Source organism: Chelonia mydas, chromosome 3 (assembly GCF_015237465.2).
Source record: "Chelonia mydas isolate rCheMyd1 chromosome 3, rCheMyd1.pri.v2, whole genome shotgun sequence".
NCBI classification, from domain to species: domain Eukaryota; kingdom Metazoa; phylum Chordata; order Testudines; family Cheloniidae; genus Chelonia; species Chelonia mydas.
Window position 1 is genome coordinate 61271302 of NC_057851.1, and position 15830 is coordinate 61287131.

Here is a 15830-nt window from a genome sequence, read left to right on the forward strand (position 1 = left end):
GCACTGTCATCTCTGAAGCTGAGATATCACAACAAAGGAATAAACCCCAGCTACTTGTCACTGGAAATCCTCACTAATTCTTTGAAATGATCTTGTCAATGTTTAATGTACATGCAAAGCCACTGATAGCATCAGTTCTGAGGATTGCTTTTTTTTTCCCTTCAGGCTATTATTATTTTCTTAACCAAATAGTTTGAGCTTTTGGCCTCAGGCATCTTAACAAGGGAAACCTGTGCCAAAAAAAAAACAAACAAACCAGCTCAACGGTAAACGAGGAGGTGTCAGGGCAGTAAGGTAGAGACTTGTGTCATTCTGCATTGCTTCCCTCATGAGACAGACAGAAGCACATGCTTTCTCCTGGCCAGCTAGACCACAATATATTATTTCCTCGGGTAATACTTTTATTTTCTCTTTCAGCTTCATTATGAAATCCTTGAGTTCTTTAATAATTGTTAGGTTGGACCTCAGGCTAAAGAGTAAGAGAGTAACACACACTACATTTGAACTCAAAGCTTATTTATCCAGTCAGCTTTAAGTATATGATGTGCAGAATCAGGCTTGCTATTTTAAGCATTATTTTCATTTTGGTACAGGGCACTGAGTTACCGTTTGAACTTAATCTGAACTTCTAAGATCATTTTACTATAGATGTACTAAAAGAGTAGCTCAGGCATCAACTGATGATTACTGATCTCATACAAACCAAAAGCAGGGCCTAACCCTGTGCCCACTGAAATCAGTGAAAAAACTTGTAAAATACTTCTATGAGAGCAGGAGCAGTGTTATAATTTCGATTTGGACCTGATCCAAAGAATCAAAGGACTCCCTCAGTGGGCTTTGTACCAGGCCGCAGGATTGCTCATTAGTGAGCTTTATAGGTAGTGAAAACCCTGCTGTGCGTCTCCTTACTCCCAAGAAATCACTGTAGCATGTCTTTACAGAATCATGGCCTTGATATAGATTTCTGTGAGACCACATTATTAATTATTATTATTACTACTACTACTAGTACTAAGCACAAAACATGGACTTGATAATGCACAAGACACAGCTATCAATACAGTCTCTGTCCTGGGGAGTTTGTAATGTAGAAGGCAAAAATAAAAAGACTAGATGCAATAAGAAATCCCAAAGAAAGTTACCTTAGGTGATTTTCTTAGCTATCCCTTGATGTGTTGTTTGTCATTTTTAAAGGCATGTTTACCCATGAAACAAGGTTGGCTACGAATAACTTAAAGCAAAGGTTTTACCCTGTCGTTACTTCATCTCAAGATGACATTTTTCTCCTAACGGTGACATAAGATTGGCCCTAGGGGTCAGCTTTAAGAATTTTAATTTCCTGGCTTTTGTTGGTTTGCATCACACTTTACATATTTCTTAGTCTGTCAGTATTTTAAAAACAAAGTAGGAATAAGTAGACTTTCTGAGAGGTCTTCGATAAGCACTCTAACAATGTGAGTACAACAAAATACATATAGACATTTTTCTAAGTACATTTTACATGTGTATTAATGCTGAAAAATCTGAACGTTTAACTTATGTAGTTTCTAATGTGTAGAATGCTTTACTATAAAAAGACAAGACAATTTTATATATCTTTTTAAAAGATCGGTACCCAATTTACAAAGTTATTTGCTTTGTCATGGTAACACTGGCATATATTTAACATAATAACACTATTACTGTTATTAAACCGAAGCAAAAAGCAGAGTTTTTTTAGTTAAAATTTTAAAAAAATAGTTACAGATCTTTCAGCAGTGAATAAATACAAGATACACATTAAAATATAATTTAAAAATGATATTTTGCCTATGGGTTCACATGCACAGCTTCTATTGACTTCTAGGAGAGATGTCTTCACATATCCAAGGACAGAATTCAGAGACATTTAAGTACACAGAGGACAGTGATTTACATACAGTTGCTGTATCTTATTACATATCCGTATAACCTTCACTACATTTTCACCTCAAACACAGCAGAAACTGCACAGCCACTTATCACTTTCAAATAGCCTTCTCTGCAGGATCAGGGAAGCTAAATCTTCGATCCTACAATGAGGTCAGAGTAGGCAGACCTTTATTTCCACTTGATCCTGGTGAAGGACTTGGACCTAAGGCTACTCACCAGCTGTTATGCAACAGACAATTGCTTCAAAATTTTGTTTCATAGTCTTCGTTCCACTTCTAATATAAATCACATACACAGACAATTAATTTATCTATTAGTAAATGTTCCCACTTTATATGTAATGCAATATATAGTAAGATTTTTTTTTAATTAACCCTCTTTTACTCAATGATGAAATTATGCCAGAAAAATTACTCTGTTGACTTAGCTGCCCACATGATGCTTCATATTCCACTCCAAATTAACTTTATATACTGGAAAAAATGTAACTTTAAAAATGTATTTTAGCAATGTCTCTTCCTCTCATCCTACAACTCATCTGTCTCCCAGCTGTGCATTTCCACCTCCTTACCATTTTTAGCATTTGTTACTTTAGCTTTAAATCAAAAACATGCCCCCTTTGTTTGCTAGTATCTCCCCAGCATTCCGTCTCCTATCCATACAAGCCACTCAAACCTTCATTGTCAGAATTTAAAAAGGAAGAGAAACACTGAGATCCCCCCTCTCCTAACAATATGATTGTCCTCTGAGCAGCTTATTCTCAAATTTGTTTGATTTCACAGTCAACACAAATTAGAAAACTACAACTCTGCAGGCTGAATGACACCTATGCAGTCTTAGATTCTCCACTGTGTCCAAACAGAGAGTGCTCATATTGCTTAGTCAAGCTGTACATAGGTTGCCCTTTTAATCTTTTCTCATAAATCAGTCCTTCAGACCACCTAATAATTTTTGTTGCTCTTCCCAGTAAGTCTACAGCTCTCTGGTACTAACACAGGGAAAGAAATTGCTCTGTGATGTGTTATCTCTGCAAATATACTCTAAAATTGCACTAGTCATTTTGACGCAAATCCTATTACAAACTCATACCTAAAAACTCAGGCATCTCAGCTCACCATTTGCCCTATTTTCTCCCTCTCATTGAACATGCAAAGGGCATCATGGGACTTGAGGCAGGCGGTCCTGCAATATGGCATTGTGGGTTTCCATATTCACTGAGTCACTGATCTGCTTTTCAGATTTTCTCAGTATGGAAGTAAAAAAAATTTTTTTTAACCTTCTTATTCATAACTTCCAACCCCACAAACTCACCCTGGGTTCTGACTGTCAGGTTGGGTTCTTTCCATTTCACACATCACTAGTAATAAGGGTTCTGCAACCTGAATGACACCTATGCAGTCTTAGCCCTGGTCTACACTACGAGTTTAGGTCAAATTTAGCAGCATTAGATCGATTTAACCCTGCACCCGTCCACATGACAGACACTTTTGTCAACTTAAAGGGCTCTTAAAATAGATTTCTGTACTCCTCCCCGATGAGGGGATTAGTACTGAAATCAACCTCGCTGGGTTGAATTTGGGGTAGTGTGGACGCAATTTGATGGTATTGGCCTCCAGGAGCTATCCCAGAGTGCTCCATTGTGACTGCTCTGGACAGCACTTTCAACTCAGATGCACTAGCCAGGTACACAGGAAAAGCCCCAGGAACTTTTGAATTTCATTTCCTGTGTGGCCAGCGTGGCGAGCTCATCAGCACAGGTGACCATGCAGTCCCAGAATCGCAAAAGAGCTCCAGCATGGACTGAATGGGAAGTACTGGATCTGATCGCTGTATGGGGAGAGGAATCCATGCTATCAAAACTCCGTTCCAAAAAATGAAATGCCAATATATTGAAAAAAATGTCCAAGGGCATGATGGACAGAGGCTAAAACAGGGACCCGCAGCAGAGCCACATAGAAATTAAGGAGCTTAGGCAAGCCTACCAAAAAACCAAAGAGGCAAACGGCCGCTCCGGGTCAGAGCCCCAGACATGCCGCTTCTATGATGAGCTGCATGCAATTCTAGGGGGAGCCCCTACCACTACCCCACCCCTGTCCATGGACACCTGCAAAGGGGGAGTCTCACGCAACAGGGATGAGGATTTTGGGGATCAGGAAGATGATGATGAGGAGGATAGTGCACAACAGGCAAATGGAGAAACTGTTCTCCCCAACAGCCAGGAACGGTTTATTACCCTGGAGCCAATACCCTCCCAACCCTCCCAAGGCGGGCTCCCGGACCACAAAGCCGGAAAAGGGACCTCTGGTAAGTGTACCTTTGTAAATATAATACATGGTTTAAAAGCAAGAGTGTTTAATGATTAATTTGCCCTGAGGAGTTCGGATGCATTCGCAGCCAGTACAGCTACTGGAAAAGTCTATTAACGTGTCTGGGGATGGAGCAGAAATCCTCCAGGGACATTATTAAGGGGACATTCAGAGGTGGCCGTTCCTGCTGGGCTGTTTGCCTATAGCTGAAAAGAAACCATCCCCGCTTTTAGCCACATGGTGGGGGGGTGTTCACGCTGAGCTGTTTGCGTTTGGCTGGCAGGGATCTTCCCTGATACTGGTCACACAGTGGGAGGAGGGGTGAAATGATCATCCCAGAGAATTGGGTGTGTGTGTGTGGGGGGGGTTAGTTGGGTTTGTGCTGCACGTTAACCCAAAAACCGCAGCCCCTCCTTTTAAATGGCCAACCAAATGGGTGCTTGGTATGGGAAAGGAGGGTGCTGTTGTTTGAAACCATTCCCACATGTTATGAAGGTTGAAGAAGCTGAAAGACTGTGGCTTACCATGGCTGCCTGCAAGCCGAATTTTGTTGCCCAGCCCTGCATGTGTGATCTCTCACAGCAAACCAGCAGGCCCTCAATATAAGAGGCAAATGCGACCTTGTACCGAAAGCACATGTGCTATGTAATGTTAACAGCTTGGCTCACCATGAAAGAGAGTCTAGGCATTGTTCTCTAAAATGTGCCTTTTTAAATACTACTCTCCCTTTCTTTCCTTCCACAGCTGCAAATGTTTCAACACTCCCCCTATCACCACCGTCCCAGAGGCTAGCACAGATAAGAAGGCAGAAAAAAAATGCACTCGCGATGAAATGTTCTCTGAGCTCATGCAGTCCTCCAGCACTGAAAGAGCTCAGCAGAATGCATGGAGGCAAACAATGGCAGAGTCCAGGAAAGCAGAAAATGAACGCGAGGACAGGAGGGACGAGCAAGATGAGAGGTTGCAGGAGCAAAAGGAGAGGTGGCAACAGCATGATGAGAGGAGGCAGAATGCAATGCTGAGGCTACTGGGGGATCAAACTGATATGCTGTGGCGTCTGGTGGAGCTGCAGGAAAGGCAGCAGGAGCACAGACTACCACTGCAGCCCCAGTGTAACCACCCGCCCTCCTCGCCAAGTTCCATATCCTCCTCACCCCGATGCCCAAGAACGCGGACGGGGCTGGGGGGGGGGCTCCGGGCACCCAGCCACTCCACCCCAGAGGACTGCACAAACAACAGAATGCTGGCATTCAATAAGTTTTGAAGTGCAGTGTGGCCTTGTTCTTCCCTGCTCCCTTCATCCACCACCCCACCCGGTGCTTCCCTCCTTCCCTACCCCTCCTGGGCTACTTTGACAGTTATCCCCCTATTTGTGTGATCAATTAATAAAGAATGCATGATTTTGAAACAACGACTTTATTGCCTCTGCAAGTGGTGATCGAAGCGGGGAGGGCGGTTGGCTTACAGGAAAGTAGAGTGAACCAAGGGGGCGGGTTTTCATCAAGGAGAAACAAAGAGAACTGTCACACCATAGCCTGGCCAGTCATGAAACTGGTTTTCAAAGCTTCTCAAATGTGCAGCGTGTCCTGCTGTGCTCTTCTAATCGCCCTGGTGTCCAGCTGCGCATAATCAGCGGCCAGACGATTTGCCTCAACCTCCCACCCCACCATAAACATCTCCCCCTTACTATCACAGATATTGTGGAGCATACAGCAAGCAGCAATAACAATGGAAATATTGGTTTCGCTGAGGTCTAACCGAGTCAGTAAACTGCGCCAGCGCACTTTTAAATGTCCAAATGCACATTCTACCACCATTCTGCACTTGCTCAGCCTATAGTTGAACAGCTCCTTACTACTTGTCCAGGGTGCCTGTGTATGGCTTCATGAGCCCTGGCATTAAGGGGTAGGCTGGGTCCCCAAGGATAACTATAGGCATTTCAACATCCCCAACAGTTATTTTCTGGTCTGGGAAGTCAGTCTCTTCCTACAGCTGTTCAAACAGACCAGAGTTCCTGAAGGTGCGAGCATAATGTACCTTTCCTGGCCATCCCACGTTGATGTTGGTGAAACGTCTCTTGTGATCCACCAGTTCTTGCAGCACCATTGAAAAGTATCCCTTGCTCTTTTACGTACTGGCTACCTTGGTGATCTGGTCCCAAGATAGGGATATGCGTTCCATCTAGCGCCCCATCACAGTTCGGTAATCCCATTGCAGCAAAGCCATCCACTAGGACCTGCACATTTCCCAGAGTCACTACCCTTGATAGCAGCAGCTCAGTGATTGCGTTGGCTACTTGGATCACAGCAGCCCCCACAGTAGATTTGCCCACTCCAAATTGATTCCCAACTGACTGGTAGCTGTCTGGCGTTGCAAGCTTCCAGAGGACTACTGTCACTCACTTGTGAACTGTGAGGGCTGCTCTCATCTTGGTATTCTTGTGCTTCAGGGCAGGGGAAAGCAAGTCACAAAGTTCCATGAAAGTGCCCTTATACATGCGAAAGTTTTGCAGCCACTGGGAATCATCCCAGACCCGCAACAGTATGCAGCCCCACCAGTCTGTGCTTGTTTCCCAGGCCCAGAATCAGCATTCCACGGCATGAGCCTGCCCCATTGCCACCAGGATGTGCAAATTGCCAGGGCCCGTACTTTGAGAGAAGTCTGTGTCCATGTCCTCATCACTCTCGTCACCGCACTGCCATTGCCTCCTCGCCTGCTTTTGCAGGTTCTGGTTCTGCATATATTGCAGGATAAATGCGCAAGGTGTTTACAATGCTCATAACTGCCACGGTGATCTGAGTGGGCTCCATGCTTGCTGTGGTATGGCATCTGCAGGAGAGCAGAGTTGCAGCGGAAGCGGTGGCTGACGACAGATGCCACAGAATAGATATTTATAGAGAACAACAAGAGGACCTGCGAGGTGGATTCATGAGAGCAGGAGAGCAGAGTTGCAGCGGAAGCGATGGATGATGACAGTTAGCAGTCCTACTGCACTGTCTGCTAAAAGCAGTATGGCATCCGCACGGAAAAAAGGCACAAAACAATTGTCTGCCATTGCTTTCACAGAGGGAGGGGTGACTTATGACATGTACCCAAAACCACCTGCAACAATGTTTTTGACCCATCAGGCATTGGGAGGTTAACCCAGAATTCCAAGGGGCAGCGGAGACTGCGGGAACTGTGGGATAGCTACCCACAGTGCACCGCTCCGTAAGTTGATGCTAGCCACGGTAGTGAGGACACATTCCACAGACTTAATGCGCGTAGTGTGGACATATGCAATCGACTGTATAAAATTGATTTATAAAAATCAACTTCTAAAATATCAATCTAATTTCATAGTGTAGACATACCCTTAGATTCTCCATTATGTCCAAACAGAGAGTGGCAACCAGAGAGAGCCAGCTGCAGTCCCCTGGTTCTTGGCATTCCAGCCCTAGTGAAAGTTAGAGCATCAAGAATCCTACTCTTACTTTTGTCACTGGTGAGAAAGGTGGGTGAGGTAATATTTTTTATTGGACCACTTTCTGTTAGTAAGAGAGACAAGCTTCTGTCACTGGTGTAAGCTCCAGGATCAGGAGTAGAGGAACTTGGCTCTACTTCCCCCTGGTATTCCTCCAGCCTGCACTTGGCACACTGTCCCTTCCCCCTTACACCAGGATGTGGGTGCAGCTGGATTAGAAGGTGTCGAAGAGGGGAGAAGGCCAGTACCAGCAGGGTTTTCCTCATCTACAGGGCCTGTTGATATAAAGAACTGCCATGCCTGCTGTAAAGGAGAGGCTGAGCAAGGCAAGAGCTACTCTAATAATAACTGATGAATCCTTGGCTGTTGAATCTTTGGTTGTTGAAGCCCCGAGATGTGTTGTCTTGTCGTATAAAAATTTACTATAAAAGAAAAAGGAGAAGGGAGCACATTGACCTCTTTTTACTTTACATTATTTTAAAGCTTCATCTGCAACATTGGTGCTTTAAACCAAAGTAGAGTAAATGGAGTTCAATGTGCTCCCTTAATTATTATAGTAAATTTTAGTGTTGTTGAAAGATCCCAATTGACTTCCAAGTCAAGAGACCAAAAATAAGTCTTGCAATATGGAGTCAGAAGTTATATCAAAGGGGAAAGGGATTAAATACGGAATTGATAAAATGTAAAACTAATTTTCCCACCTTTCATCTGTTATTTGGCAACTGAACCCTTATTACTAGTGATGTGTGAAATGGAAAGAACCCAGCCTGACAGTCAGAGCCTAGGGTAAGTTTGTTGAGCTGGAAGTTATGAATAAGAAGGTTAAAAAATATTTTTTTTTACTTCCATACTGAGAAAATCTGAAAAGCAGATCAATGACTCAGTGAATATGGAAACCCACAATGCCATATTGCAGGACCTTCTGCCTCAAGTCCCATGATGCCCTTTGCCTGTTCAACAAGAGGGAGAAAATAGGGACAGTGGTGAGCTGAGATGCCTGAGTTCTTTAGGTATGAGTTTGTAATAGGATTTGCATCAAAATGACTAGTGCAATTTTAAGGTACGTTTGCAGAGATAACATGTCACAGAGCCGTTTCTCTTCCTGTGTTAGTACCAGAGAGCTGTAGACTTACTGGAAAGAGCAACAAAAATTATTAGGTGGCCTGAAGGGCTGATTTATGAGAAAAGATTAAAAGGGCAACCTATGTACAGCTTGACTAAGGAATATGAGCATGAAAGAGGGAGAGGAATTGTTTAAGGGGACATAACTAGGCGTAATGGGAGGAAATTAAAGAGAGGAATTTTTAGGCAATAGAGCTCCCTCACAGTATGTTCTATTTGATTGCAGAATACTATCCCAGGAGAATCAATTCAAGTGACATCACTCAGGTCATTTAAAATTAGGCTGGATAAAAAGCATTAGAACAAAATGCTTGAACTGGCGTGGAGGATGAACAGATGACCTACTTGGTCTACTCTAGCTCTAATTTCTAGGATTCTGTGACCCATCCCATCTATCTGTTCCACCACACCACAAATTTTTACTACAACCCGATCTCTCACCTAGTATAGCTATCATTCGTCTATCACAGAGGTTCTCAAAATTTTCCATAGTAGGCAAGTCTTACCAGAGCAATGTTACGTAACACCTCCTCCTCCCCAAATCATACTCTGTTGCTCAAGCTGATAATGTCCCTCTAGCAGCTGTAGTAATTCCTTGAATGTACATAAAATCTTAATCTGTGTGCCTGGTGGAGAAGGAAATACTGGGGGCAAGACACAGGCAGTTGGGAAGAGTGGACTTGTTACACTGACGGACTCGTCTCTCCCTCCCACTACCAAACCAATTTTGTTTCAACCTGCCACTCTCTCATCCAAATCCATTTTCCAACCCCACAACCCACTCATGGCCCCTTTAACTTATCCAGATCCCTCTTCCTAGTCACACTCTTCCAAGCTTCCTTCCTCTCCTAGCTCTGTGCGGCTGTATGCAGGCCTTGGTCCCTCCTTCAACCGACACTACATTCCCTGCCTCAGTTTCACAGCTACTTACATCCCTTGATGGCTGTCAGCCTGGATTCCTAAAGTACCTCCTTGGACTGGGTACAAGGCCTGGATCCCAGATATTTTCCCCCCAGCCCTTGGTAGCTCCCTCTGACTGGTGTCCCTGGACCTGCAACTGACTGCAGTTAGGCCTACAAGTGCCAAGTCAGAAGGAAAAGGCTCTTTTTATAGAACAGTGGTCTCTAGTCTTCCTTCTGTTGGCATCCAGCCTGCAGTGGAATCAAGGGGGTGGAGACAACTGCTCAGCTGTGCACAGACTACATGCAAAGGCAGAGTGGATCACTATTCAACTGTGAATCATATTTTGGAAACTGCTGATTTATCACTGAAAGATCCTCTGTCTAGATGCTCTGTTGTTGGTACCTTTGTGACTGATACTGTAAGCTTACTGACCAAGTCTCCCAGGATGTCAGGAGGACCTCCATGTACAACCAAAACACTCCTGACTCCTGATTTAACAATGTTATCTGCCACATAAAAATAACAAAAAACTTCCATTTATGTTAAAATAAAAAAATCAACTGCATTATCCACAATCATGTGTGTTAGCCACTTATATGCAACAGTATAGGCCACAGAGCCAGGGAGGCACCCAAGTGATGGTCCAACCACTTTTGGTGGGCCAAACCCGAGTGGAACTGCAACCCAGGTCACAACACAATTCATTCATATTTGACCCAGTCATCACCACAAATCTCCCTGACATTAATTTGAAAACGTTGGTCAGTATGCCCATAAAGCTGTGCAGGCACTAGAGCTACGCATGCCTTTCTGAATGTGGGGAAAAACTTGCTGCTGACACATAGAAATGGGCACGAAGATAAAGAGGACCTGCCATTCTTGTGGAAGAGAGCAATCAAATGATCAGCCTGAATAGCAAGATAACATATGTCACTCTTAATGACCCAAAGTGCCGAAAATTCATAGATTCAGAGAGTTTAAGCCCAGAAGGAACTACAAGATCATTAAAACCATTACATTTCACCCAGTCACCCATGTATGAACCTAGTAATTTGTGTCTGGCTGTGGTATAATTTCCAGAAAGGCATCCAGTCTTGATTTAAAGACAACAGAAATGGAGAATCCACCTCTTCCCTTGGTGGTTTGTTCCAATAGTTAATCTCCCTCACCGTCGAAAATATGTGCCTAATTTCTAACATGAATTTGTTTAGCATCTGGTTCCAATCATTATGCCTTTGTCCACTAGATAAGAGCCCTTTGGTACCTGGTATTTTCTCCCCGTGAAGGTACTTATACACTGTAATCAAGTCACATCTCTATCTTCATTTTGATAAGCTGAACAAACTGAGCTCTTTAAGTCTCTTACTGTAAGGCATTTTCTCCAGCCGCCAAATCATTTTAGTGGCTCTTCTCTGCACCCCTCCAATTTTTCAACATCCTTTTTTAAAATGATAACACCAGAACTGTTCACAGTATTCCAGTATCAGTCTCACCAATGCAGTGTAAAAGAGGTAGCTTCACCTCCTTAGTGCTACTTACTACTCCCTGTTTATACATCTGTGATGGGGTGTCCACCCCACACAAGGCCTGAAGGGGTAGATTAGGCCAATTAACCTATAGGCTGCACCTGGAGGAAAGCCAGGACATGCAAAGACCTAATTGGCTGATGAAGTCCAGCTCGGGGAGAAGCTAGGCTGGGTTTATAAAGCCTGGAAGCTGAGACTAGAGAGGGGCTGCAGGCAAGTAGTCTGCAGTCACTTCCTAGGAGAAGGGAGGTGTATTTGAGGCCACAGGTTTCTGTAGTTACTTCCTGAGAGGTCAGAGTTTGAGCTTCTACACCCAGGGGGTGGGACCGGAAGCTGTAGGAAGGACTCCATGGAAGAAGCAACAGAGTGGGAGGAAAAGCAGACCACATTTGTCAGATATAGAGTCCCTGGATTGGAACTGGGAATAGTGGGTGGACCTGGCTTCCACCACTGGTCACTGGAGAAGTAGCACCATCAGGCAGTGCCTGAAAAGACTGCTTGAGACCATTTGTGTGGAAGGATTTTACTACCTGGGGAGTGACCTGGCTAGAGGGCAGAGTCACAGAGAAGTGGCAGCAGCTCCTAGAGTGGGAGAGGGGCTGCAGATGGCCTAAGAGACACTGTGGTGCAGAGTGTAGCTCAGGAAGGGGTGTTGACCTGGTTGAGCTAATCCTCAGAACTGCTAGGAGGTGGCACTGTCCAGTGGTGAGTACAGCCCCTGGCATAACATCCAAGCATCACATTAGCCTTTTTTTGCTACAGAGCTACACTGGGAACTCATGTTCAATTGCTTGTCCACTCTGATCCCTACATCCTTTCAGAGTCACTGCTTTCCAAGGCACAGTCCCCCATTCTGTAGATATGACCTGCATTGCTTCCTTAGATAGATAACTCTGCATTTGGCTGACTTAAACTACATTTTGTTCAAATGGGCTCAGCTTACTAAGTGATATAGCTTGTTCTGAATGACTGCCCTGTCTTCATCATTATTTACCACTCTACCAAACTTGGTCATCTACAAATTTTAGCAGCAGCAATTTTGTACTTGCTTCCAGATCATTGATGAAAATGTGCCATTATTTTACAAAGATATTTTGTAACAACAAACAGATACCTATACAGCACAACACTGGGACTGGTGTCAGGTAATTTAAGGTGTCCCTTAAATTAAAAGGTAGGGTAATTTCAAACCCTGCTAATCATGAGGAATATGGGCAAGGACAGTCATTTTCTATTTTGCTGGTAAACCAGATGGAAGCCTTTAAGTTGGATACCACAAATATGATTAAAATAATTTTGATATCTTAGTAAAGTGTGAGAGACTGAATTTATGGACTGATGTGAATTCATTCACTCAGACAGTTCAAATCAACCACCTTTGCCAATTTTATTTCTGGTTGCTTCTCCTCTTTACAGAAAAAAATATCCATATTTCCATTAAGCTTAAATCCACTCTTCAGGGAACATCTTTCTATAAACCATTTTCAGTTTCTTCTATTAATCCCAGGAAAACATTAAGCCATTGGTCTTTTCTTTTCACATAGATTTTAATAAGTATGAACTGACTTTTAGTAGACAGAGTCCCAGATTAAAACTCTTGAACTCAACACTCTCTAACTTCATTGATATTTGGAATCTGAACCAGAGTTGTGGCTAGTAGTTATCTTGTTAATGAATAAAGCCAAAAACTCCATATTTGGAATTTGGGTGGGGAAAGGTATTCAAAATCCAAAATTGAGCACGTTTTAAGAGACTAAATATTTCTTTAAATTGACAGTGCTTTGTGTTCTTTGCAAATATTCCCTACACCTAAGGTCTCTCTAACAAGCAACTAAGTAACTTTAAGTTGCTGTAATTGCAAAACTCAAATATTGTTCATCTGTGCTCCAGGGAAAGTCTGTGTCTTTATAAAACATTTTCAGTTTTCCATATATACTATAGAAAATGCAAATTATTCAAGTATGATGGGAAAAAGTGCAAGCAGTGCAAAACAATGCCCTCTCCAAAGGTACAGGGAGCACTCTTATAAGACTGTAATCGGGTTGTCTAGGCACAGCCCCGTTGTGGCCTATCAGGGCAGGACTCTGCTGCCTTAGATCCCTGACGGTTGAAGCATTGCCCCTCACTGAACTGTCCTACCCTGTCCAATACAAAAATGAAAACCGTGAACTAAAAATCAGGATCATCCAATGACTGGTCAGCAGGACTCTACCCTCCTGCTCCAGGCTTGTCTCCATGTTGTTCTTCTTCCTGGACCTAGTCATCCCATCCACCAAACGGCTCGTCCAGATAGCAAGCTGCCTTAGGCTCTTGGCTGGAACAAGACTTCCCTCATAAAGGGTGTAGCAAAGCTCGACTTTCCTTCCTGGTCAGTCCTCAGTTAGTCCAAGTCTCTTCCTTTTAATTCCCCTCTTCATGCCTGACATTGGCTGCTAGTGTAGCAGGGCAGGTTACTGGGTCCACAGGCTCTCCTTAACCCTCTTGCTGCCAGTGTGCCTCTCTGCTTCATCACAAAGTCACAATTTGCTTGTCTGTTGAAATAACATATTAAAATTAGAATAGGTAATAATTTAAAAATTATAAATTTCCACAAAAATTTGTCACCAATGATGTTCATTTTTTCCCAACCAGCTTTCATTAAGAGCTTTGGGAGTTTATAGACGCAATAGCAGCGTAATCTAAAGTTTTGTCTCATTTATTGCCCTCTCTGTTTTTCACACTGCAAAGTATTCTGGCCATGTAACATACATTATTTGTGCTTTTTCCTGAGGGTGAGAATGCTGAGCACTCATTATTATGCATGTCAATGAGAGAAGCAGACCTCAGCACTTCTTAGACACAGGAGGTTACTTTGTAAAGAAGGAATTCTTAGGGATAAAATGAGCACTGGAGTATATAGTATATGAACACATTTAAAAGCTATGGACTTGACCCTGCAGTCCTTACCCAGACAAAAAGTCCACTTCAGCCCCAGTGCCTCTGAAACAAACATTCAACAGTTGCAAAATTTCTGCAAGAAAGGAAGCAAAAGCAGCCCTTTTTCATTCATTTTTTTAACCTACGTTAATGAACACTGAACCCATTTTTCCTTTAAAAAAAAAAAGTCAGTCCTATGCTACTGCCACGTTTGCATTGGCAGCATCACAGGGCGCAAATAGTGTCAAAATCCAATACGTTTCCTTAGAACACATAGCTCCACGCTGACCAGTTGGGCAAGTTGAGCTACATTTTTTTCCCAAGGTTTTGGCCGCCAAACACTGGAGCACAAACCTGTTCTGGAGCTAAATGACAAGCAATACATACACACAGTGACAAAGTTCCTCCTCTTGGTGGGTCCTGTGCTTACTGGCAGATTTGCTTGCCTCAGAGATTCATGGCAGCCCTGAGTTTGGCCACTTTTGCTAGTGGCTCAAACCTGCCATTCGCTCAGCTAACCTCATCACTGGCCAGCATGGGGAAAAGAAAGGAGAACAATCCCCACAGTCTCTGCTGGTCCACCTAATGGGTCAGGGGGCAGGCCAGGGACCGTCCCCTCTGGTGGGACCCACAGTCCAGGTCAACTCCTCCTGTATCCAATAGGGAGTTGGGGGAATGGAGGGAATTCGGGCCTGCCCTCTACTCCACGCTCCAGCCCAGGGCCCTGTGGATCACAGCTGTCTATAGTGTTTTGTGTAACACCTGTGTGACAGCTACAACTCCCTGGGCTACTTCCCCATGACCTCCTCCCAACACCTTCTGTATCCTCACCACAGGACCTTCCTCCTAATGCCAGATAGCGTTTGTACTCCTCAGTCCTCCAGCAGCACATTCTCTCACTCTCTGCTCCTTGCACACACTGCACTGACTGAAATGAGGTCCGGAAATGGACAGGACTACTCCAGTGCCTCTCCCTTCGAGGGAGAGCACTGGTGCTTAATCAACTAGTCCTGTCCATGCTCTGGTACCGGCTCAACACCCTGGTCCCGGCCCCGGGTTTCCTGGCCAACCTCTGGATATCGGTTCTGGAGTTCTTCTGGTCAGGACTGCACTGGGTCCCTGCAGGGGTTCTCCATCTATCCCTGGAGGAGGGAGGGCAGGGCCTGAAATGTCTGCACACTCAGGTCCACGTCTTCCGCCTCCAGGCCCTGCAGAGGCTCCTTTATGGTGCAGGTAGTCCGGCGTGGAGCATACTGGCGCACGCCTTCCTGCGCCGCTTCCGAGGGCTCGATACGACCGGCAGCTCCTTTATCTCCAGCCGAGAGGTCTTCCGAGAGACCTCTCCGGGCTGCCAGTCTTCTACCAGGACCTCCTCCGGACCTGGAAACTGTTTTCAATGACCAGGTCCGTGGTGGCCAGAGAGGGGGTGAATCTCCTCGCGGAGCCCCTGCTACACAACACCCAGCTCTGCGTGCAGGTGGCGGAGTCCTGCTCGGTGCGCCAGAGGTTGGTCCAGGCAGAAGTCACAAGAGTCGGAGACCTCCTGGACTATGACCGGGGAGACTGGCTGGATCCCCTGACGCTCGCTCAGCGCATGGGGCTCTCCAGACCTCGTACTCCCCGGCGCGTACTTCAGGAAGTGAAGGCCGCTTTGCTGCCCACTGCTTGGGTTTATCTCGACCG

At 44.6% G+C, this 15830-nt stretch overlaps 1 long non-coding RNA gene across 2 annotated transcripts in view; it reads left to right on the top strand.

Moving 5' to 3' along the window:
• The window catches only part of LOC122464982, a 90662-nt gene that overhangs the window by 59498 nt on the left and 15334 nt on the right, over positions 1-15830 (top strand). The window contains exon 3 of one of the 2 annotated variants that reach the window (XR_006289462.1): positions 4127-4164. The exons of the other annotated variant lie outside the window; for it this stretch is intronic. This is a non-coding gene — a long non-coding RNA (uncharacterized LOC122464982). Of the gene's footprint in view, positions 1-4126; positions 4165-15830 lie in introns of those variants that run through there. 2 annotated transcript variants of the gene reach the window in all.